The sequence below is a fragment of the Crinia signifera genome, chromosome 1 (assembly GCF_055691185.1).
Source record: "Crinia signifera chromosome 1, ASM5569118v1, whole genome shotgun sequence".
Lineage (NCBI taxonomy): Eukaryota > Metazoa > Chordata > Amphibia > Anura > Myobatrachidae > Crinia > Crinia signifera.
This window is the reverse complement of record NC_139217.1, coordinates 24,014,014-24,037,377: the sequence shown is the minus strand read 5'-3', so window position 1 is coordinate 24,037,377 and position 23,364 is coordinate 24,014,014.

Below are 23,364 nucleotides of genomic sequence, written 5' to 3'. Positions count from 1 at the left end.
GGCAGATACATCAGTGATAATGACAATAGAGAGAGAGCAGATACATCAGATATAATGACAATAGAGAGAGGGCAGATACATCAGTGATAATAACAATATAGATCTATAAGCTCATTTATGTTACACAACAACAGCACTTACCTGGGAATAGCCAAATACATTCAGCAGTTGTGCCATAGGAATGGTGGTAAAAGTATTGAGATCTCCAATAAATCCTGCTAATTTTCTATGTTTCGAATATAAATAATTAGGAATTGCAATTGTATATTCAGATAGTATTTGTAATACATGATCTACAGCTTTACTTTTACTGCCACAGGAATCATGCAGATGATATCCCAGGGTGATATTGGGCAGAATATCTGGGTTCTCGTTAATCTTTTTAATAGCAAAGAAAAAAGCCCGGACGTGTCTGTATTCTCTCATTTGTGCACTGATTAAGTGGGAAAAAGAAACATTGTTTTATACAATTATTATTATTATTATTATTATTATTATTATTATTATTATTATTATTATTATTATTGTTATTGTTATTATTATTATTATTGTTGTTGTTATTTTAATAATATTTTTAGATTCAAATATTTCTCTAAAAACTATAATCAATATAAACTCAGTTAGATGTATGCACACGTCACTCATACCCACTTATCTAAAAATAAACTGAAACAACTGAATTATTATAAAACTGAGCTTTTATTTCTCCCCATTATAATTCTAGAGATTTCACTTCTAGCTGCAGCTGTTACAGCACATTACAATAAAAGATGTTCATGCTTCTCAGTAAACAAAGTGCTACTCAGTAAGCAACGTGCTACTCAGTATGCAAAGTGCTGCTCAGTATGCAAAGTGCTACTCAGTATGCAAAGTACTACTCAGTATGCAAAGTGCCAAAGTACTACTCGGTATGCAAAGTGCTACTCAGTAAGCAAAGTGCTACTCAGAATGCAAAGTGCGAAAGTGCTACTCAGTAAGCAAAGTTCTACTCAGTAAGCAAAGTGCTACTCAGTAAGCAAAGTGCTACTCAGTAAGCAAAGTGCTTCTCAGTATGCAAAGTGCTACTCAGTAAGCAAAGTGCTACTCAGTATGCAAATTGCCAAAGTGCTACTCAGTATGCAAAGTGCTACTCAGTATGCAAAGTGCAACTCAGTGTGCAAAGGGCAACTCAGTATGCAAAGTACAACTCAGTATGCAAAGTGCTGCTCAGTATGCAAAGTACTGCTCAGTAAGCAAAGTGCTGCTCAGTAAGCAAAGTGCTGCTCAGTATGCAAAGTGCTACTCAGTAAGCAAAGTGCCAAAGTGCTATTCAGTAAGCAAAGTGCCAAAGTGCTACTCAGTATGCAAAGTGCTGCTCAGTAAGCAAAGTGCAACTCAGTATGCAAAGTGCTACTCAGTAAGCAAAGTGCTACTCAGTATGCAAAGTGCTACTCAGTACGCAAAGTTCTACTCAGTAAGAAAAGTGCTGCTCAGTAAGCAAAGTGCTGCTCAGTACGCAAAGTGCTACTCAGTACGCAAAATGCTACCCAGTAAGCAAAGTGCTACTCAGTAAGCAAAGTTCTACTTAGTATGCAAAGTGCTACTCAGTACGCAAAGTGCTGCTCAGTAAGCAAATTGCTGCTCAGTAAGCAAAGTGCTGCTCAGTATGCAAAGTGCTACTCAGTACGCAAAGTGCTACTCAGTACGCAAAGTGCTACTCAGTAAGCAAAGTGCCAAAGTGCTACTCAGTATGCAAAGTGCTACTCAGTACGCAAAGTGCTACTCAGTACGCAAAGTGCTACTCAGTAAGCAAAGTGCCAAAATGCTATTCAGTAAGCAAAGTGCCAAAGTGCTACTCAGTATGCAAAGTGCAACTCAGTAAGCAAAGTGCTACTCAGTAAGCAAAGTGCTACTCAGTACTCAAAATGTTTGATAAGTGTCCTCACATGTGCTCTGGACTACCAGGAATCTTCCCTGTAAGGTCTATGGCCAATTCACCCCTGTGTTGTACAGTGATATAGACATGATAATTGTCTGGCTGCGAGTCACATATTGTCACACATGCAATGTAATTGAAAGATTTAGGCATCTGTGAAAATATCTGAATACCCCTGTAGTTCATGAGTTACAGGAGGTCTCACAAATGTTGGAGAGAAGTGATGGGTGTCCCTGGTCAGAGGGACTAACCTATGAGACAGATATGGACACACTAATCGGTACTACAGCATCCACAGATGCCGAATGTGGGCATCTCAGTCCTTGTACATTGGGAGGAATGGATGTATACAGGGGGCGGAGCTTGTAGGAGTATTTACATAGACTCTCCAATAGCTGCTGCAGGTGCATTTGCAGAATACCCAGAATCAGGCCCCACAAGTACAGATCTGTATAGCTGAGCAAGGGATACATTCTGTTGGAACACTGCTCTGATTGGATAATGGAGAAAATAAAAGAAGGTAACGGCCAGAGACCAGCCTGGAATACTCTTCACAACTACAGCTTTTCTCATGCTGCAGACTGTATTATGCATGTACTGTATATGTTCTATAGGACACTTACTGTAAACACAGCATAAGAAAACGCCCAAATGCCGTTTGATAGCGTTGTGCCCAGCTATGGGCAGTGAATATTCCACCAATAATAAGATCTCCTTCCTGGTAATATTCATATGGTAATATATATGGTTTATAATTATAAAGCTCACAGCCAGGTTTCTGTGTCTCCGATGTGCAGAGTGGAAGGTTCAGGATGCACAGCCACAGTATATTATGTACAATGTTACTTAGCTGCAAAATTGTCCTGATTTTCTCTTCTCTGAATCTTTTTCCCGACAGCTGCATAATTCTAATGGCATTGTAAGGACACAGACAAATCACATGTTACTATACATTATACAGATGGAGTAGCTCTCATTCCAGCCACTCCTGGCATTGCTATCACCAATCACCGTCCTCTGACAGAAGGGGGCACATGCGCACAAGACACTCACACGTCCCTTTCTGTCGGAGGCTGTAGCAGCCCTCTGCTTCCCTCCGCCAGTCTCCCCACAGCCTCAGCAGCTCCCCAGTAGATCCCCCAGCCTGACCCCACTCCCTGCCTGTCTCCCTGAAGCAGAGACAGGCAGGGAAGCCGCTCCCCGCCACCTTGCTGGTGGGGACGCATGAGTGACTGAAACGTTCACACATAGCTGTCAGCCAGTCCGCTGCCTGCCAGCACGTGCAATCTGGTGACAGGCTCTACATCTGTATTACAGCATTGCCAGTGAGGAGTCATTTAGATACCTGGGGATTTATATATCTAGGAACCCCCTTGATTTCGTACAGTTAAATACTCAGCCCTTGTTGGCTTTTATTGTGTCAAAATTTAAATCATGGAGTCGGCTGCCCCTTACTGTTATAGGGCGTGTCAATTTAATAAAAATGATTATATTGCCCAAATTTTTGTACGTCCTACAGCAGTCACCAGTCTATCGGCCAATTTCTCTATTTTCAAAAATTAATAGTTTAATAACCACTTTTATATGGAGCAGCAAGCGGACAAAGATCCAGATTAGTACACTGACGAGGAAAAAGGAGCAGGGGGGCATTGCACTCCCCAACTTTAGATATTATTATCTGGCTGGGCAGTTACTGCAGCTGCGCGACTGGGTACTGGAAGAAGTGGACAGTGGTACAGTTAAACTATTGGTAGCACAAGGTAACTTAAGCTCTACCCCACTACAACGACTTTTGTCGGGTAGGGTAACCCGAAATGACCCACCGTTGGTAAGGCAGGCAGTTAAGATCTGGAGGGAAGCAAATAAAATAGCCAAATTTACAGATATAGAGGTGGAACATCCCCTGTCAGATTACAAACTCTTGAAGGAGCTGAAGGAACTCCAACCAGATAAGATCTGGGGGCAGTATGGGTTAAACTTCATTAGTCAGCTGTACAAACAGGGCGCTCTAAAATCATATATGCAACTAGAGTCAGAATTTAATCTTCCCAGACACTTTTTTTTTAGGTTTCTTCAATTGAGAAGTGCACTTGAATCCCAATTTAAGAACACTGTGGTATGCTTCTCTATATCGCCCATAAAAAAGCGCTGCAAGCGAGCAGTAAAAGTAAGGGTGTGTCAAGGCTATATAATCTGCTGGTGGCAGCAAAGTTCGATGATGGACTGGTAGAGCTCAAAGAAAAGTGGTCAACAGATGTGGGCCATTTGAATGATGAACAATGGAGTATGGCCATGACCTCTGTCCATGCAACGACAAATTCAATAAGGGTTCATCAAGTGCAATTCTTCATAGGTCCTACATGTCCACCACAAAGCTGGTTAAAATGGGTGGCCGTACTTCGTTGCTATGCTCCAAATGCAAGTGTAAACCTGGTTCTTTTTGGCATTTAGCTTGGGGGTGTATAGTCCTTGGGGCATTTTGGGAAAAGGTACAACACATTTTGATAAGCACAGGCATCCCTGGATCTGTACTGGATTGTAAAAGTTGTGTGTTAAATATTCATATAGGTAGTAGAATTAATGAGCACGATAAAATTTATGTATCCAATCTGTGTGCACTGGCTAAGCTAATGATAGCGAGGACATGCCTTTCCAAGGATGGGCCCGATATTGCAGCTTGGATATCACTGGTTAATTTTACAGCAACCCATGAAAAACACATATATGTGTGTAGGAAACGATTAAGTAATTACACTAAAATTTGGCACAGATGGCTCACGTCTAGTCACGCAAGTATAGAATATAATTTAAGATAACAGGTTTAAGAATAAATAAATAAATTAAAAAAAAAGTAGAAAAAGAAAAATATAATACACTTAATATTGAAATGTAAACACTCTTTGTATCAATAAAACAATAAAACCACGTAAGATGTAAATATAACACGTTTATTAGCACTGTTCACTAATATTAATATAAAGTACAATTGTAGAGTGGGTAAATCTGATATAATTGTCATTCTATTAACTTTCAGGATATGTTTTATGTTATTTGCTATCCAGTAAGGAGTAAGAAAAGTTTTGTGGGAGAAGGGATTAAGTGCAATCCTGGCATGACCTGTTAATGGCTATGTACAAAAGAGAGCAACCAGGTGACTACGCATGTGTATGCATTTCAATTAACTCCCTGGGCAACAGCAAGTTCATGCCCCCGGGGGCTCATAAATCTGGCATATTAAGTGAAAAGATAATGATCTTTAAATGGCTGCATCGTTGTCCGCAAAGTGTAAAATGTAATATGTAAATGTATTATTATTATATTTATTATTATTATTTAGTAATGTCTTTTTTATGTTGTTTGATTTATATATACGTGTGTAGGGTTATGCCACAGGCACCAGGCCCACCGAGGGACAACCTCCCTTCAACGTCACCTAAAGAAGCGTCATGGTTAAGTGTTTAGTCCAGAAAGTGCGGCTAGCAGTCCAGCGACACCTAAATAACTTGGTCCTCCTTTTGGAGCCAAGTGCCTGAAAAGCACACCACTAACTCCCTCCTCGACAAATTTCTCCTCGATCCGGATAGGGGGGAGTCCTGCAGTCCATCTCACCTGCATGAATGACTCCATAGATTCCTCCGGAGGATCCCGCAGCGCTACGCCTACTACTGCCGCTGCTGCTTCTGGAAGTCAGTCATGATCCCAGAGGGGAAGTCGTAAGACCGTTGCGTCTTTCACTAAGCAATTGACCGTCCAACAGACGTTTTCCATGCGGACGAAATACGACAGCAGTCATCCTATGGCAAAGCGGATAACTGCGGCCTTGACAGCTATGTTGGTGTTAGACGTGCGTCCGGTGTCCGCCATCAATGGAGTGGGATTTAAACGGTAGATGCAGGTATTGTGTCCCCGGTACCAAGTCCCGTCTAGATTCCACTTCACTAGGCAGGCGATACCCGCAATGTACAGGGACGTTAGAAAAAGTGTCCTCAGTGCCCTGAAAAATGCGGCTGTACCCACTGTACACTGAACTACAGACATGTGGACAGGTGGATCAGGGCAAACTAAGAACTATATGACTGTGACAGCCCACTGGGTAGATGCATCACCTTCCGCAGCAGCAGCAGCAGCATCTCCTGCATGCCAGCTCCTTCTTAGGCAGGCTACGCTGTGTATCACCGATTTCAAGAAGAGGCACAACGCCGACAACCTCTTAGAGAAACTGAGGGAAATCACCTCCCTGTGGCTTACCTCCCTTAGACTCTCCTGGGGATTTGTGGTGTCGGACAATGCCAGTAACATTGTGCGGGCATTAAACATGGGCAATTTCCAGCACGTGCCATGTTTTGCCCACACAATAAATTTGGTGGTGCAGCATTTCTTAAAAAATGACAGGAGTGTGCATGAGATGCTTGCGGTGGCACGCAAAATTTGCGGACACTTTTGGCATTCTGCCACTGCCTGCCGAAGGCTGGTGCGGGAGCAAAAACTCTGCAACCTGCCCTGCCATCAGCTTAAACAAGAGGTGGTGACGCGCTGGAACTCCACCCTCTATATGCTGAGGCTGCAATTAAACTTCTTTGGGGACGGCTGCAATTACACTTCTTTTTGGGCGGCTGCAATTAAACTTCTTTGGGGGCGGCTAAACTTTTTTGAGGGAGGCTGCAATGAAACTTCTTTTTGTGCGGCTGCAATTAAACTTCTTTGGGGGCGGCTAAACTTTTTTGAGGGCGGCTGCAATTAAACTTCTTTGGGGACGGCTGCAATTACACTTCTTTTTGGGCGGCTGCAATTAAACTTCTTTGGGGGCAGCTAAACTTTTTTGTGGGCGGCTGCAATTACACTTCTTTTTGGGCGGCTGCAATTAAACTTCTTTGGGGGTGGCTGCAATTACACTTCTTTGGGGGTGGCTGCATTGAAACTTCTTTTTGGGGCGGCTAAACTTTTTTGTGGGCGGCTGCAATTAAACTTCTTTGGGGGCGGCTAAACTTTTTTGTGGGCGGATGCTATTATACTTCTTTGTGGGCGGCTGCAATTACACTTCTTTTTGGGCGGCTGCAATTAAACTTCTTTGGGGGTGGCTGCAATGAAACTTCTTTTTGGGCGGCTAAACTTTTTTGTGGGCGGCTGCAATTAAACTTCTTTGTGGGCGGCTGCAATTACACTTTTTTTTTGCCGGCTGCAATTAAACTTCTTTGGGGGCGCGTGCAATTACACTTCTTTTTGGGCGGCTGCAATTACACTTCTTTTTGGGTGGCTACATTTTTTTTTACCTGTCTGGTCTGGTGCCCACTGCTGAGAGTCATTTGTATGAGGGACTTGTCTTTGAAATGTATATAACTTTTTGCAATCCACTGATTGCTGCACCAATCGCCCACTGCTCCTCGGCTGCACTGTGTAAACAGTGCACAATCAAGCCAGATAGGGGTCTTGGTGCTTGTTTTGAGGTTGTAGCAGGGGAGTGCAGCTACGAGTCGTAACACCTTGAGAGAAGATCATTACTTCTCTACCGGCAAAGGACATCCTCCTCGACAGAGCGCGCAGCTTCACGGGGGACGCATGTGAAGCAGTGAGCAAAGGGAACACCCTCCTAGCGAGCCAGATCACCTGAATCCACCCTAGCGATCAATAGAGTTACAGAAGTCGCAGCCAGATAGAACTCTTCCAGCTGCCACCTAGTCATTGATTAGCCCCCTCCCCTCCACCCATTAGGCAATGATTGACGATACGAATGGTAATAATAAATAATAAATGAATAATATTACTAATCACCAAATTAAAAATCAGATGAAATTAATTATAAATAATCATAATCACAATCAAGACAGATATGGGTCTTATGAAATATTAAACTGACCAAAACAGATACACACTCTGCACCATCGAGCAGGTGATCACTGACATGCCAGGTGCAACGGTCTTTAGCACCCTGAATGCCAAGTGTGGGTTTTGGCAGATCCCTCTGGACAGCCTCTTCCATGCTTACTGCCTTCATGACCCCTATTGGGTGCTATGTCTTCCTACGCATGCCCTATGGCATCACCACGGGCAGTGAAGTTTTCCAGCGCTGCATGGAGCAACAGTTCGCTGGCTCTCCCTTTGACATCATTGCTGTCAGCATCCTCCTTATCTGCACAGCCGGGTCCATCAGTTACTGCCACTGCTGCAACCAATGCTAGTGATGGTTACGCATGCCCTATGGCATCACCACGGGCAGGGAAGTTTTCCAGCGCTGCATGGAGCAACAGTTCGCTGGCTCTCCCTTTGACATCATCACTGTCAGCATCCTCCTTATCTGCACAGCCGGGTCCATCAGTTACTGCAACTGCTGCAACCAATGCTAGTGATGGTTTACATTACTCTACATCTTCCATCTGCCACCTTAAAATTGATTAGCCCACTCCCCTACACCCATTAGGCAATGATTTAAGAGACGACTAGTAATAATAAATGAATAATAATCACAAAATTAAACAATCAGATTACATTATCACACAATCAAGCCAGATAGGGGTCTTGTTGGATGTTAAAGTGATCAAAACAGTTACACACTTGCAGACAAACTCTGTGCTGCACAAAATGCCCACCGCTCCTTGGCTGCACATGGTAAACAGTGCATGATCAAGCCAGATAGGTATCTTTTATGGGCCTATTTTTTTAAACTGCCATCATGTCTGCCGCTGCAGTGCCACTCTTACATGATAAATAGACATAGATAAAGGTAACCAGCGCTTGGTGCCTGATGGAAAATGAACTCTATCAGGGAAAGTTTAGTGAAATTTTCATCCTCTGTATGGGTCTGTGTTCTTACTGGCAGTGAACTCACATTAAAATTCTAATCTCGCATACACAAAAAGGTTTCTTTTACCACTCTCCCTGTATGGAGTTAGCGCTCCCCTCAGATAGCAGATAGCAGATATTGACATATGACAGGCACTCAACTTACTTGAGATTTCTGTCACGCTTTCACTCAAAGGTTTCTTTATCAGTGATGAAACAGCCAGAAGTACACAAAGGTAGACTCTTTATTCCGCACACTCCAGGACATAAAGGTCGGCAAACAGGTGGTGATGGTGATGACAATAGGAGGGAAGGGAGAATACAGCGGGTAGATGAAGTAGGTAAGGACGGCTCCAAGCTCCAAGCTAGTCGGCGCGGCGTGCTGCAGACACGATGAGCCCGGCGTTCACTGGTAAGTGCTTGTGAGCGCTGGCGTCCGTCCACCGGAGCTCCCGCTGGTACGTCTGTCTTCTCCTTTTAACCCTCAGCGGCAGGTAGATCAACGCGTTTCGGATAATGACACTTATCCTTTTTCAAGGTCACGTGTTTGTGCCGCACACTTGTGTGGCTTAGCATAGTTATCCAGCTACCTCAGTGCAAACTTTGGCAATAAAAACAATATTGGCCCTTATTCTGATCGATGCGTACTTTCCCGAATTCTTATGGAGCGTGCCGCACGCCACGCTGTGCGGACATCGTCCGTAGAAACGCCCACCGGTCCTCCGCATTCGGACGGACTCACTCTTTAAGAAGAGGGCGTGTTTACGGACGCCATCCAAACCATGCGTGTGCGGTGGACACACACAGATTTTGCATGGTCTTATAGCGTATGCACGGACTTACCGCGTATGCACGGTCTTACCGCGTCAGAACGGACGGGAACCTGCCCGTTCGAACCGATGCGGTGTATTTACGCAAAAATCACCACCACTCTTATCTGAATTCCCAAATCGATCACATGACACAATTAGGCAATTAGCCAACCTCATTGAAAAGGGATTGTTTATCCTGGTCATCTATTATTTATCTAATTGATAATTAAACACTTAAAACCACTTTACATTAACCCTAACATTCCCTTTAAATCACTGCTATGCAATAAAAACATCTATGTACTGTATATACCTTTTGCACCTTACATAACTAAACATCAATATTTTTACTTATTTCCGTATAGTTACAGTATACTTAAACTGTAATATAATAAAATAACACACAGACCACTTCGTACTTAAACTGAAAAATGTATTTACAAAAAAAAATAAAAATAAAATAAACTACTCCAGCAGGAGGTCGCACAGGTCCTGTACATGGCCCGCCATCCGCATCAGGTCCTGCCGCAGCCTCATGAGGGCCCCTCTTACGCCCTGGCCTTCTTCCGGATCATCTGTGGGCATGTGAAAGGGGGTTCAACATTAATTATGCTACTCTGGTACACCTTGTACAGTCAATCCTAAGTACCTACAGCATGAGAAATCATACATACAAACAATTACATAGCCAATACTGTATCTAAAGGCAGAAAATATATGATGCTGCCACACACACACACACACACACACACACAGACACACACACACACACACACACACACACACATTGGCTTACACAACAGAATATGTGACTAATAAACTTCACAATGTATCTATCAAAATCACAACCACACTTGAGCCTCACTCACACTTCTCCTGCCAAAACACTCACCAATCTACTAGAAAGCTACACCCACTACAACATGCCACATTTAGCCATACATATATACCTGCATGTCACTGCTTAATAGCTAAACTGCATGATAGATAGATAGATAGATAGATAGATAGATAGATAGATAGATAGATAGATAGATAATATATACCACATTAAAAGGCTAGGCTAGTCCCTCTACCCAATACTTCATGATTCCTTGTCACATTGCCAGATTGGTGAAAGTGCAGCACTAATCCGCTTCCATACACCAAACAATTTCTAAGGCCAATCCATCCTACATAATACCTTTCAAAAATACATGGCAACTACACGGGCCCACTGGCTAGAGGGGGGCCCAGGGGAACTGGACACTTGGGACTCCATTATAAATCAGGCCTGACCATATTCCATTGATGTTTTATTGTTGCTTCTATACAAAGACCCTCCAGAAAAAAAACACTCATCACCTACATGAGCCTCCACATTGCACGTTTGCAGCATGTCCCTATAAGGCCAAAGTGTGTCTGTTGTTTTCCATTTGTTTGGACTACTCTTTACTATATTATAGCAAAATTTCATCAGCTGTGCGACAAAACAAACTGTACCTAAGTCATTAATGACGCATGACGTCTACTTACCCCTGCCAGGCAGCTCCACCAGCTCTTCTTCCTCCACCTCATGGCGGCCCTCAACCTCCTCCTCCTCCATCTCCACTTGTCCCGCCTCCTCCTCCTCCTCCACCTCCACCTGGCCCTCCTCTTCGACCTCCTGGCCGACCTCCTGGGCCTCCTCTGCGGCCTCCTCTGTGGCCTCCTCTGCGGCCTCCTCTGCGGCCTCCTCTCTGGCCTGTCTGGCTCTCTCCCACGCTGTGAGTTAAACAAACAAAATGGTTGAGTGTCATTTGACATTCTAATCACTATAACAAGTACATATCATAACCACATTATATATGTGTTATATATCACACATATAGTATATGGCATTTCTATGTCATCAACACCCAATTGACCTCATGTAATATTAATATTAAATAAAGTGAAAATGATAACATTCACTGGGCCAGATGCACTAAGCTTCAAAAGTGATAAAATGGAGAGTGATAAACAGGCAGCCAATCAGCTCATACCTGCCATGTCACAGACTGTATTTGAAAAATGTCAGGTAGGAGCTGATTGGCTGCCTGTTTATCACTCTCCATGTTATCACTTTATGAAGCTTGATACATCTGGCCCTTAATGTTAATGATGAATAAATTGCAAAAAAACTTACAGCGTTCAATTCTGCGTCTGAGCTGCTGTAGCAGCTCCGGCTGCCGCCTCCTTAGGTCAGACCATCGCCGCTCTAATTGGGCAACGGTCCTCTGCACATTTGTGCGGGCGAGTATCCTGCGCCGGGCAGCAAGGTATGCCCGGCGCTTGTCTCTGTTACTGATGAAGGGGCCTGCCCTCCCCAGCCTCCTCTCCATGACAGTCACAAGTGCCAGCAGCTCCGCGGTGCTGAAAGCCTGGGCTCTTTGGTAGGATGCCATTTTAGGAATGGCGCATGAGAAATTATCATGTCCTGTGATTGGTTGGTAAGGTCACTATTTGGTATTAACTTTATTATCCATATTGACATGGACATTGTGTATGCGCCCAACAATCGGCGATAACATCGCACTGCCAAGCAACGCGTGCTATAGCTTGGCATCGCTTAGCTGTACTTCGCATTACTTACTGTATGCATTTATGTGTATGCGTACATTTATGAGAAATAACACATACACATACTAGCACTTCTCCTGACTATACCATTATATTGGACACCTGGCTGCCTGCCTGCCTGCCTGCCTAGCTCCTACTTCAAATATATTTCCAAAGAAACACCCATCAATATATATATATATATATATATATATATATATATATATATATATATATATATATATATATATATATATATATAGTGTAGTAAGGACAGACAGCGGCACTCACAGGATTTTCCAAAATATTTGTATTAAACGTGACCAAAAAAACAACGTTTCGGGGACTAGCCCCTTTGTCATGGTGTAGCTACCTACACCTTGACAAAGGGGCTAGTCCCCGAAACGTTGTTTTTTTGGTCACGTTTAATACAAATATTTTGGAAAATCCTGTGAGTGCCGCTGTCTGTCCTTACTACACTGCATCTCTGATCCTGAGGGCACCAAGGTGGCTGCATTGCTGAGTGGGAGTGCCGGGCCGTACACAGATACCTATATATATATATATATATATATATATATATATATATATATATATATATATATATATATATATATATATATATATATATATACATATAAAATACAAATACAATGTACAAATAAAATAATCACCTCCACATCCCACACATACATGGTGAAAAAAGTATGAAATTCAATGTACTCACCAGACATGGATGATAAGGTCAGCTAAAATAATGGAAACATAAAAAACATTTTCACATCTATGTACAAGGTATAAGTGTGACATGCAATATTGGTCTTAAACCAATACACCTCAAACATAATACGTAGTGCTATTGCTATTGGCATTAAGAGGCCATGCTGCCTAATGTTTAATTAGGAGGACACAAAATTGAATTCATTTTCAACCTTGATGGGGATAATTGATCTGAAATTGGGTTGGTCTGTACAACATTCAGAAATGTACCTAAAGAATCTCTGGGCAACCGAGTCCCGCAGCTGGTATCCACGTCGGCTTTCGGGGGTGCGGGATGGGCGCAGGGGCGGATCTTGCGGCTCAGATGGAACCTCCCACTCATCAAAGGGTATCTCACGCCGCACAGCTATGTTATGAAAGCATACACACAAGCCCACAATCCTCGACATCATTTCAGGCGCATACTGTAAGTCACCACCAGTGCGGTGGAGCACTCTAAATCGACCCTTCAACAGGCCAATTGAGCGCTCCACCACTTGCCTGGTGGCAACATGCGCCCTATTGAATGCCTCCTGTGGGCCTGGTGCTGGGGAGCTGTACGGCATAAGTAGCCAGGGCATACATGGGTAACCGGAGTCACCCAGAACCCACGCATCACGGCCTTCAAGCTCTTGGAGTCTTTGCCAAATCCCGGTTTGTCGGATAACATGAGAGTCATGGGCACTTCCGGGAAACTTCGAGTTGAAGGAGAGAATCTCCATGGATGGGCCACATACCACCATCACGTTCAGTGAGTGGAACAATTTTCGGTTCCTATAGATCTTCTCACTTCTTGATGGAGGCACAAATGGTACATGGGTGCCATCCACAGCCCCTATCACATTAGGGAAGCCAGCAATTTGATGGAATGCCTGCTGGCTTCGGTGAAGGGACTCTTGTGCAAAAGACATGGCCACGAAGTGCCCCTTGCGCCTAAACATGGCTGACGTCACACGCCTTAGGATTCGGCTGAAAGCTGGCTGAGATATTCCAGCAAGTACTGCCACTACTTGTTGGAAGGATCGTGATGCAAGACCGCCAGCAGCTGAGTGTGAGGCGGAATTGCTGTTGTGAGCCCATGAAGAGGTTCTAGATCGCTCTCAATTAAAGAGAGTATATCTAGAATTACATGTAGGGGTAACCTGTACCTAGTAATTACCTTATCATCGGGCATCCCAAAGAGTGTCACCCGTGTGCAGAAGATTCTAGCACGTCCTGGCCTCCTTGGGCGACGAGTGGGGTGAGCCGCAAGTGCCCTTAGGCTATCAGCCATAAAATCCATCATTTCTTCAGCAACCTACAACGAAAGGATCATAAATAAGGAAGCACCAATGCAAAGATTGGTCAAGGCCAAAAATTTGTCACATTAGATGCATCAATACGTACAATACACGGCCGCCCAGTGAAGTCCCGCAGATCCATATTAATCTATAATGATGCAACAATAATATTACCTCACCACACACCTTCTTAAACACAAATATCTTTAAAACATGTAACAACTAAACACTAATGAAGTACTATAGGTGTGATCAACTGATCACTAAATCAAAGGACACATTTCAAGTATTGCTGGGACATGTAGTTCATCAATATATGGTGACACACAGGTTTAACAGCTGTGAGTAAAATGGTGGCCAGGTAACATGTTTCAAAAATGCTAACAAGCCTTTGCTGTCCCAACAATCTGTACTCAGTGAACCAATGGTGCATACATTATTACCCTTACATTGTTAATGTATATCATCTCTACAATGACCATGGGATAGCTTACCTTAGACCCTGGCCCAATACAGCTCTGGAGACAAATGAACCAAGCAGCAAAGCACTATTTATAGGCCTAGCACATGTGTTGTGCATGACATCAGTGATCACTATTGCATGACTTCTGGGCCGGATTTTCAAATGGATTGGGTTACTTACTTTTTATGGACAATCTCAACAATAGCACAGTACTACTGAACATTTACATATAGCATTTAACATTGCATAACTTTGGAGCTGTCCATTATAGCAAATCTTACAACAGTTCACCTAAATTAGACTTTGAAGGTACGCCAGGTTTTGCACAATCGAATTGCGCTACTATGGGCGTGGCCTATGCGCCGCACAAACAGCACGGCGTACGCTGCCGTACGTGCCGCTGCCGCACGGTGTCGCTGATGTATGCCAATTACCGAAATACTATTTGCAGGTGTGCTAGAAAGGAAAAAAGTTGTTGCTAACATGGCTGGATCTTCAGCTGAGGAAGAGCAGGTGTGCCAGGACCTGTTTGCCCGCATGGACTCCAACACCAGCTATGTCCCCCTCAACCCAGACCAGCCAGTGGGAGAACAGCAGCCAGATGGGCCATCTACATCAGCCCAATCGGCAGCTGGCCCATCTTCAGCCTCAGCAGAATCATTGGGAACACAACAGGTGGCTTCCCAACAGAGTAGCCTGGCCAGCACTTCAAGTACAGCGACAGGTGGCCGTGGCCGAAAGAGGCCAACAGAGGAACCAAGCAGCAGAAACATGGCATTCAAAGCGCAGGAGCTTGCCATCCTGGTACCCCGCGCACGGGATTGGATCGAGTGTCCACAGGACAGGTTGACACACACAAGGAGATGAAAGATTTGGGAGGACATAACGGCGGAGATTAATGCGGTGGCTCCACAAGTTCGTGAAGCGGAGCACGTTAAGAAGAGGCAAGTTCATGTGTGTTACATTTGAGCAGTACAAGACCAGTAATGTTTACATTAGATGTTAGATGGAGTTGGTAAATGGCCGGTCACGTTGCTTGGAGCCAGGGGCGGGCTGGGCTGGGGGGCAGGGTGCCATGTGTCCCCCGGGCCGCTTAGCCAGTCACTGGCTGCGGGCCATGCTGGTCACCATCCACCTCCTCCAGGCACAGGCAGCCCTCCTGCACTGGCCGCGGCTTCCAGAACACGGCCGCGGCTACAGAAATTGGCCGCCGGCCCCCTGCACTGAGGACATGTCCTCAGTGCAGGAGGCCAGCGGCCATCTTCCTGTAGCCGTGGCCGTGCTCTGGAAGCCGCGGCCAGCACAGGAGTGCAGCCTGAAGGAGGGGGATGGTGATCCAGCGCGGCCAGCAGCCAGTGACTGGCTAAGCGGCCCGGGGGAGTAGGAGGGCTGTCTGTCCCAGACCCCCCCCCCGCCCAGCAACAATGGTGAGTTGCTGGTGGGGGCATGTGTGTCGTCTCTGGCACTGTGGGGGCATGTGTGTCGTCTCTGGCACTGTGGGGGCATGTGTGTCGTCTCTGGCACTGTGGGGGCATGTGGGTCGTCTCTGGCACTGTGGGGGGATCTCTGGCACTGTGAGGGCATGTGTGTCGCCCCCTGGCACTGTGGGGGCATCTCTGGCACTGTGGGGGCAAATGTGTATCTGGCACTGTGGGGGAATATCTGGTACTGTGGCGGCATATGTGTATCTGTCACTGTGGGGGCATATCTGGCACTGTGGGGCATATGTGTCTCTGGCACTGTGGGGGCATATCTGGCACTGTGGGGGCATATGTGTATCTGGCACTGTGGGGGCATATTATGTTTCTCTGGCACTGTGGGGGCATATTATGTTTCTCTGGCACTGTGGGGGCATATGTGTCTCTGGCGCTGTGGGGGCATATGTGTTTTTGGCACTGTGGGGGCATATCTGGCACTGTGGGGGCATATGTGTATCTGGCACTGTGGGGGGAATATCTAGCACTGTGGGGGCATATGTGTATCTGGCACTGTGGGGGGAATATCTGGCACTGTGGGGGCATATGTGTCTCTGGCACTGTGGGGGCATAAGTGTCTCTGGCACTGTAGGGGCATATCTGGCACTGTGGGGGCATATGTGTATTTGGCACTGTGGCGGAATATCTGGCACTGTGGGGGCATATCTGGCACTGTGGACATTACATTGTGCAGTGTAATGGGCATCATGGTATGGGGCGTAATGGGCATTACGGTGTGGGGAGCATTGGGTAATTGCCATCACAGTATGGGGTGCAATGGGCATCAAGGTGTGTGGCATAATGTGTAATTAGCATCACAATGTGCAATCTGCAGGTACACAATACAATCAAGGTACAGGCCACGCCCCCTTATGATAGGCCACACGCCTAATTTTTCTGCGCGCCACCAACGCGCACAAGCATTCAGCTTTCCAGAATGATGGGGGGTATGGGCCAGTGCTCTGGTCTTGCCCCCTAGGCTAAAAGTTGCCAGCCAGCCCCTGCTTGGAGCCACAGACATGTTTGCCATGTCATTTAGTCGATAGTTATTGTAGGGTGAGTGTGAGTGTATCTTCTAAGGGTTGGTTTTTGAATTTAATATAATGTAAGTTTGGTGTAATGAAGCACATGTTGTAATCTGTTGCAGATTGCAATGGGTGCTACAGCAAACATGAGAAGTGACATGTAGTAATATGTAAACTGTGATTGCAGGTGGCACGACTTCAAAACCAACCTCAAGAAGAAATTGACCCAGCGGTGGGAACACAGCCACACCTCTGGGGCTGGCCCAATGCCAGGCCGGCTGAAGCTCACCCCCCTGGAGGAGATCTCAGAATGCTGCATTGCAGTGGAGGAGGTCCGGGGGGTGAGCAACATGGATAGCGAGGCCCCAGCAGAAGTCTTTGCTGCTTTTCTTGAAGGTAATTATTTGCCATGCCATAAGTAGCTGGTCCTAGTTTAGCATGGAATGTGTTGTAATTATAATTTTCTCTTTCACCAGCATCCCCACCGCTTGGTCAAGAACCTCTTGAGGTTGAGGAGTCTGTGCCACCTGCCACCAGTGCCAGGCACTTGCAGCAGCAGCAGCCACCAGCCGAGGCCGAATTAGACAGGTGGGTGCAGGTGCTTGCCCACATTCACCAGCAGGGAGACTTTGCATCAGAGCGGATGCGTAGGACCGAGGAGGTCCTGCAGGGTTTGGTCAGCACCCAGCAGACTATCGCTGGGAGCCTGCAGGCTATGGCTGAGGCCCAGCAGGGCATGGCTGGCAGCCATCAGTCATTTGCAGCTGGCTGATCAAGCCCCAGTGCCAAAATGACCTCCTCCTCCACCATAATGAGCTTATGGTGGAGCTAGTTGCCAGCAATAGGGTCCTAGTGTCATCCGTTTCTGGTGCATTCCCACCATCAGCACTCCCTGCTGGCAGAGGGGGAACACCATCCCCCCCTCACTAGCATCTGATCCACCTGGGCCAACATCAGAACGTGGCCATGGCCGAAGAGCTGCTGCACGTGGCAAGGAGCCTACCAGGGCCAAACGTGCCCGCAAATGAACTTGTGTCCGCATTAATCTCCACCCTTATGTCTTCCCAAATCTTTCATTGAGCTGTGTTTGTCAGCTTCCTGTGTCCAATTCTGTGCAGAGGGTACCCACATTTGCCCTCGTTTCGAATGTCATGTTTGGATCCCCTGTTGGCCTCTTTCGGCTACCATTACTGTCTGCTGTACTTGAAGTGTTGGTGCTATACTTTTGTTGTGAAGCCACCTGATGTGTTTCTAATGATTCTGCTGTGGCTATGTATGTCAAAAAAACATGTATTTATTATATATTTATTTTTATTTTTTCCTGGCATGGTATCTTTTAATTTGTTACTGTTTCCATTTTATTTAATAAGTTCTGGTAATAAATGTTATTTTTTTCACCCAAATGTGTGGTTTAATTGATACATGTAGAAGTGACATGTCTATTTCTATTATTAATAGTAAGTTGTGTCCATTATTTGCAGTGTAAAAGTGTGTGAAAACTGCAGCATATATGTGTGTGACAGTGCCCCTGTAACAGTGTGGTGCAAGATGGCGTACCTGATTCTGGACTTGACGGCTTCGGCAGCTTCGGACCTCTTCTCTGGAAGAATTTGTGGCAGGGAATGGCACAACCCAAGGAGACCCACAAAAGCAATACCACTAACAGTTAGCAGCGACAGTAATTTATTTTACTAAAAACACACTCATTGGTCGCTGTAAAGTTTCAATAGCAAATAACAATAAGAAATACTCAGCATAATAACATTCACCATAAAGCATCAAATAAAACAACAATCACTCAGTATGCTAACCTCAAATAGTCTATTGCGGTTCTAACTGACATCCGCCAGGTGATGCTTCTTATTTCTATCTATCTTCACTCTCTAATCGGCAATCAATTTCAACACTTCACAGAACTTAATGCAAATTATTAGCAATAAACAATATACTCTGTCACGGATAACCAGTCACTGCTCAAAACAATGGTCCCTCGTCGACAGGTCCTCACATGTATACAGTCCCTATAATAGTGTGCACACTAATGTAAAACAGTCCTCTGAACACATGGGCAGGCAGATTACCTTGGGGCAACCTCCTGTTGGTAGCTGCAAAACAGGCTGCAGACATAGCCTCAGTACATGGCTGGCTTTTACAGTGAGAGTCTCACAGGTGCTGTCCCCGCTCTGGCTCTAGGGGTTCCCCTATTCTTGACAAGCAGCTAATGCTGTGGCTTGAAGCAACAACCCCTCTCTGTATGTGGGTTGTAAACAGGTGATATGGGATGACCCTCCTGGGTATTACAAGGGTGCACTGCAGATGCTGCCACAGGGAGACTGAATCAGTACCTTGGGTGTTGCTGGTTCCTCTGCTGGCTGGGTGCTCCAGTGTGCTCTCTCTCTCTCTCTGTCTTCCTGTTTCTTCTCACACTTGGGACAGCAGCCTTCTTCACCTTCCTCTTACACTCCTTTACTCTCTGACACGGGGTTCTGCAGCTCCACACTGATGCTGTATTTCACAGGGCTTTCTCTTCTCTCCTCTCTGCACACTTGTCTCTCTCACACTGCTGCTGGGATCACCTCTGACCTCCCAGCTTCCTGTCACACGTAGAGGGGAGCTGGGACACTAGCTGAGTCTGTTAACCCCTCATAGCCCTGCAGCTTCCACAAGCAAAGGAGGTTTTCTTCTGAACAGCTTTGACAATTAAAATTTCTTTGGGGGCACAAGAGTACACCAGTGGTGGACTGCCACACACCTCCCTGCTGGAAATTTGCCTGTCCGCAGGCAACTTAACCAGAGGCAATAAGTCCCGGACAAAGTCCTGTCAATAAACATGTCAATGGCAAACAAAACAATTGCAAACTGTTCTTCCTTACCTTTCACACAAATACACATGACAAATTACTCCCTATCACCTGATATCTAATGTGGGCTCCCCGGGTCAACCATCCCTCCACCACAGGTCTCCCATCCCTCTGCGGTCCAGGTGCTTCATCGACGTCCATGGATGGCGCCCACTCTCACGGCATACGACCAGCACTTAAGCACGTCTCGCCTCTCGATCTTGCCTCTTGGATCGCAGAATCGCCTGCTGTATCTGGAAGGCAAATTCTTCCCCGGAGATGGTCGTGTACTCGCCGTCCTTTACAGGCTTCCCATTGATGAAACAGGTCTCGGCCTTCTCATCTCTCTCTGCTGTTTCTATCTTGGCCTTGGGTTCAGGCAACGGTATAGCTGGTTCCACTTCTGATGGCTCCACGGTCTCTGTCACGGCCATATGGACAACAATTTTGGGGTTTCTCTCCGGTTCAGCCATTCTGACATTTCTTGGCCCTAGGTTCGCCGCTCGGTAACCGGCATCATCCATCCTGGGCACATACTCCCGCGTCGGCTCTGGAAGTTGAGGCCTGGTCGCTTCTTGCCAGTTCTGATGGACTGCCTCACTCCGCACGACCGGTTTCTTGCTTGACCTCGTGATGTCAGGTTCTGGTGGGCGGGGCATCTGTCCTGGTCGAGGAGGGTTGGCATTAAATCGGTCACTCTCGCCATTTACTTCCCTCAGTTCAGCTCTACTTCCGCTGTGGCTGTACTCTTGCTGGTAGTACGGTTGGGGCTCTCTATGACTTGGATAGTGTGCTGGGGTGCGTCTGTTACGTAGCACCGGTGTTCCATTCGGTCCAGTCACGTTGGCGGCCTTGGTGCCTTTCTTCCCGCTTGTCAATTCGAATTCTACGGCCTCACCGTTGCTCAGGCTCCGGAAGCTATTTTGGGGATCGGCATGCTGGATGGCGGTATAGTGCACATACACGCTACGGCCGGTATCTGCGCAGTTAATGAAGCCATACCCTCGTGGTACATCAAACCACAGGACACGACCTGCAATTCTTCTTGGGCTGGCTCGTGGTCTACCCCTCGACCATATCACACCGGATGATCTTGCCGTGTTCTGAAACACTGCTGGTGGACCGCCTCTCCCGTGTCTTCTCGTGGTCTGTGGGCACACAGTGACCTGGTCGGTAGGACGTCGCTCCGACCTCCATCGGGGATTCAGCTGGTGTCTGTACCTTCTATCAAGTTCACGTCGCCATCTTCTATATTCATCTTCCTCCCGTTCTCGACGCATTTCACGGATTATCTTAGTCGCCTCTTTGAGTTGTTCTATGATGGTTTCGATAGCGTCCGCACCTACTTGGGGTGGTGGATTGGCGGTTCTCTGCATCTTCTCAGGTGCTGCATATTGCGATCGCCACATCTCGTTGTTCACAGGGGTCTTTTGCAATCCTGTTCGTGACGCCAAGTGTGACAGTGCCCCTGTAACAGTGTGGTGCAAGATGGCGTACCTGATTCTGGACTTGACGGCTTCGGCAGCTTCGGACCTCTTCTCTGGAAGAATTTGTGGCAGGGAATGGCACAACCCAAGGAGACCCACAAAAGCAATACCACTAACAGTTAGCAGCGACAGTAATTTATTTTACTAAAAACACACTCATTGGTCGCTGTAAAGTTTCAATAGCAAATAACAATAAGAAATACTCAGCATAATAACATTCACCATAAAGCATCAAATAAAACAACAATCACTCAGTATGCTAACCTCAAATAGTCTATTGCGGTTCTAACTGACATCCGCCAGGTGATGCTTCTTATTTCTATCTATCTTCACTCTCTAATCGGCAATCAATTTCAACACTTCACAGAACTTAATGCAAATTATTAGCAATAAACAATATACTCTGTCACGGATAACCAGTCACTGCTCAAAACAATGGTCCCTCGTCGACAGGTCCTCACATGTATACAGTCCCTATAATAGTGTGCACACTAATGTAAAACAGTCCTCTGAACACATGGGCAGGCAGATTACCTTGGGGCAACCTCCTGTTGGTAGCTGCAAAACAGGCTGCAGACATAGCCTCAGTACATGGCTGGCTTTTACAGTGAGAGTCTCACAGGTGCTGTCCCCGCTCTGGCTCTAGGGGTTCACCTATTCTTGACAAGCAGCTAATGCTGTGGCTTGAAGCAACAACCCCTCTCTGTATGTGGGTTGTAAACAGGTGATATGGGATGACCCTCCTGGGTATTACAAGGGTGCACTGCAGATGCTGCCACAGGGAGACTGAATCAGTACCTTGGGTGTTGCTGGTTCCTCTGCTGGCTGGGTGCTCCAGTGTGCTCTCTCTCTCTCTGTCTTCCTGTTTCTTCTCACACTTGGGACAGCAGCCTTCTTCACCTTCCTCTTACACTCCTTTACTCTCTGACACGGGGTTCTGCAGCTCCACACTGATGCTGTTTTTCACAGGGCTTTCTCTTCTCTCCTCTCTGCACACTTGTCTCTCTCACACTGCTGCTGGGATCACCTCTGACCTCCCAGCTTCCTGTCACACGTAGAGGGGAGCTGGGACACTAGCTGAGTCTGTTAACCCCTCATAGCCCTGCAGCTTCCACAAGCAAAGGAGGTTTTCTTCTGAACAGCTTTGACAATTAAAATCTCTTTGGGGGCACAAGAGTACACCAGTGGTGGACTGCCACATGTGTGTGTTTAGTAATGGTCCATTTAAGCTGCAATGGTTCCAATTGAAGCAGTAACAAGCGTGTAATTAATGAGAAATGAGTAAAGGAGTGGATTGTATTGTATTCAGCTGACATTGGTTGTAGTGATTAGGCGTTCCGATTGCCTAGCACATGAACGAGTGGTGTCCGCAAAGCAATACTTGCTTATGGACACCGCATATTTCTTGCCTTTTTGTTCGCGTGCATTCAGTGTGCTGTCCGAATGCACGCCTACCAAAATAAGTGCACTCCCTCGTGCACGCCCATGTTTCCACCCAGTTTAGCCCACTTTGAAAGTACGTCCCTGTGTAGTACCGAATGACGCCCATAATACGCCCATATTTCCCGAGTGATTGCGGTGCACATTTCTGTATGGTATTAGTGAGAACAAGTATGGAGACCATGCGTGGCACATGCGCATAGCGTTCCCAACGCATGCGCAGACGGCTAAAAAACACCATCCGTAAGAATTCGGTAAAGTACGCACAGACCAGAATAATGCCCATTGTGAGGTGTGAGGTGTTCAGAATACACTGGAAATGAGTGTAAATGAATGTTATTGAAGTCAATATACTGTAGCGTAGGAGCAAAAAAAACCCACCAAAATCTGCGATTTTAGCTGTTTTTATGCTTTTTTAACAAAAAAATCAGTACCCAAAACCCCAAAAAATCCAAACACAAAACACTTAGGAGGTGTTTTGCCAAAACCCATTAGAACCCAAAACCTCAAGGTAATCAGAACCCAAAACCCG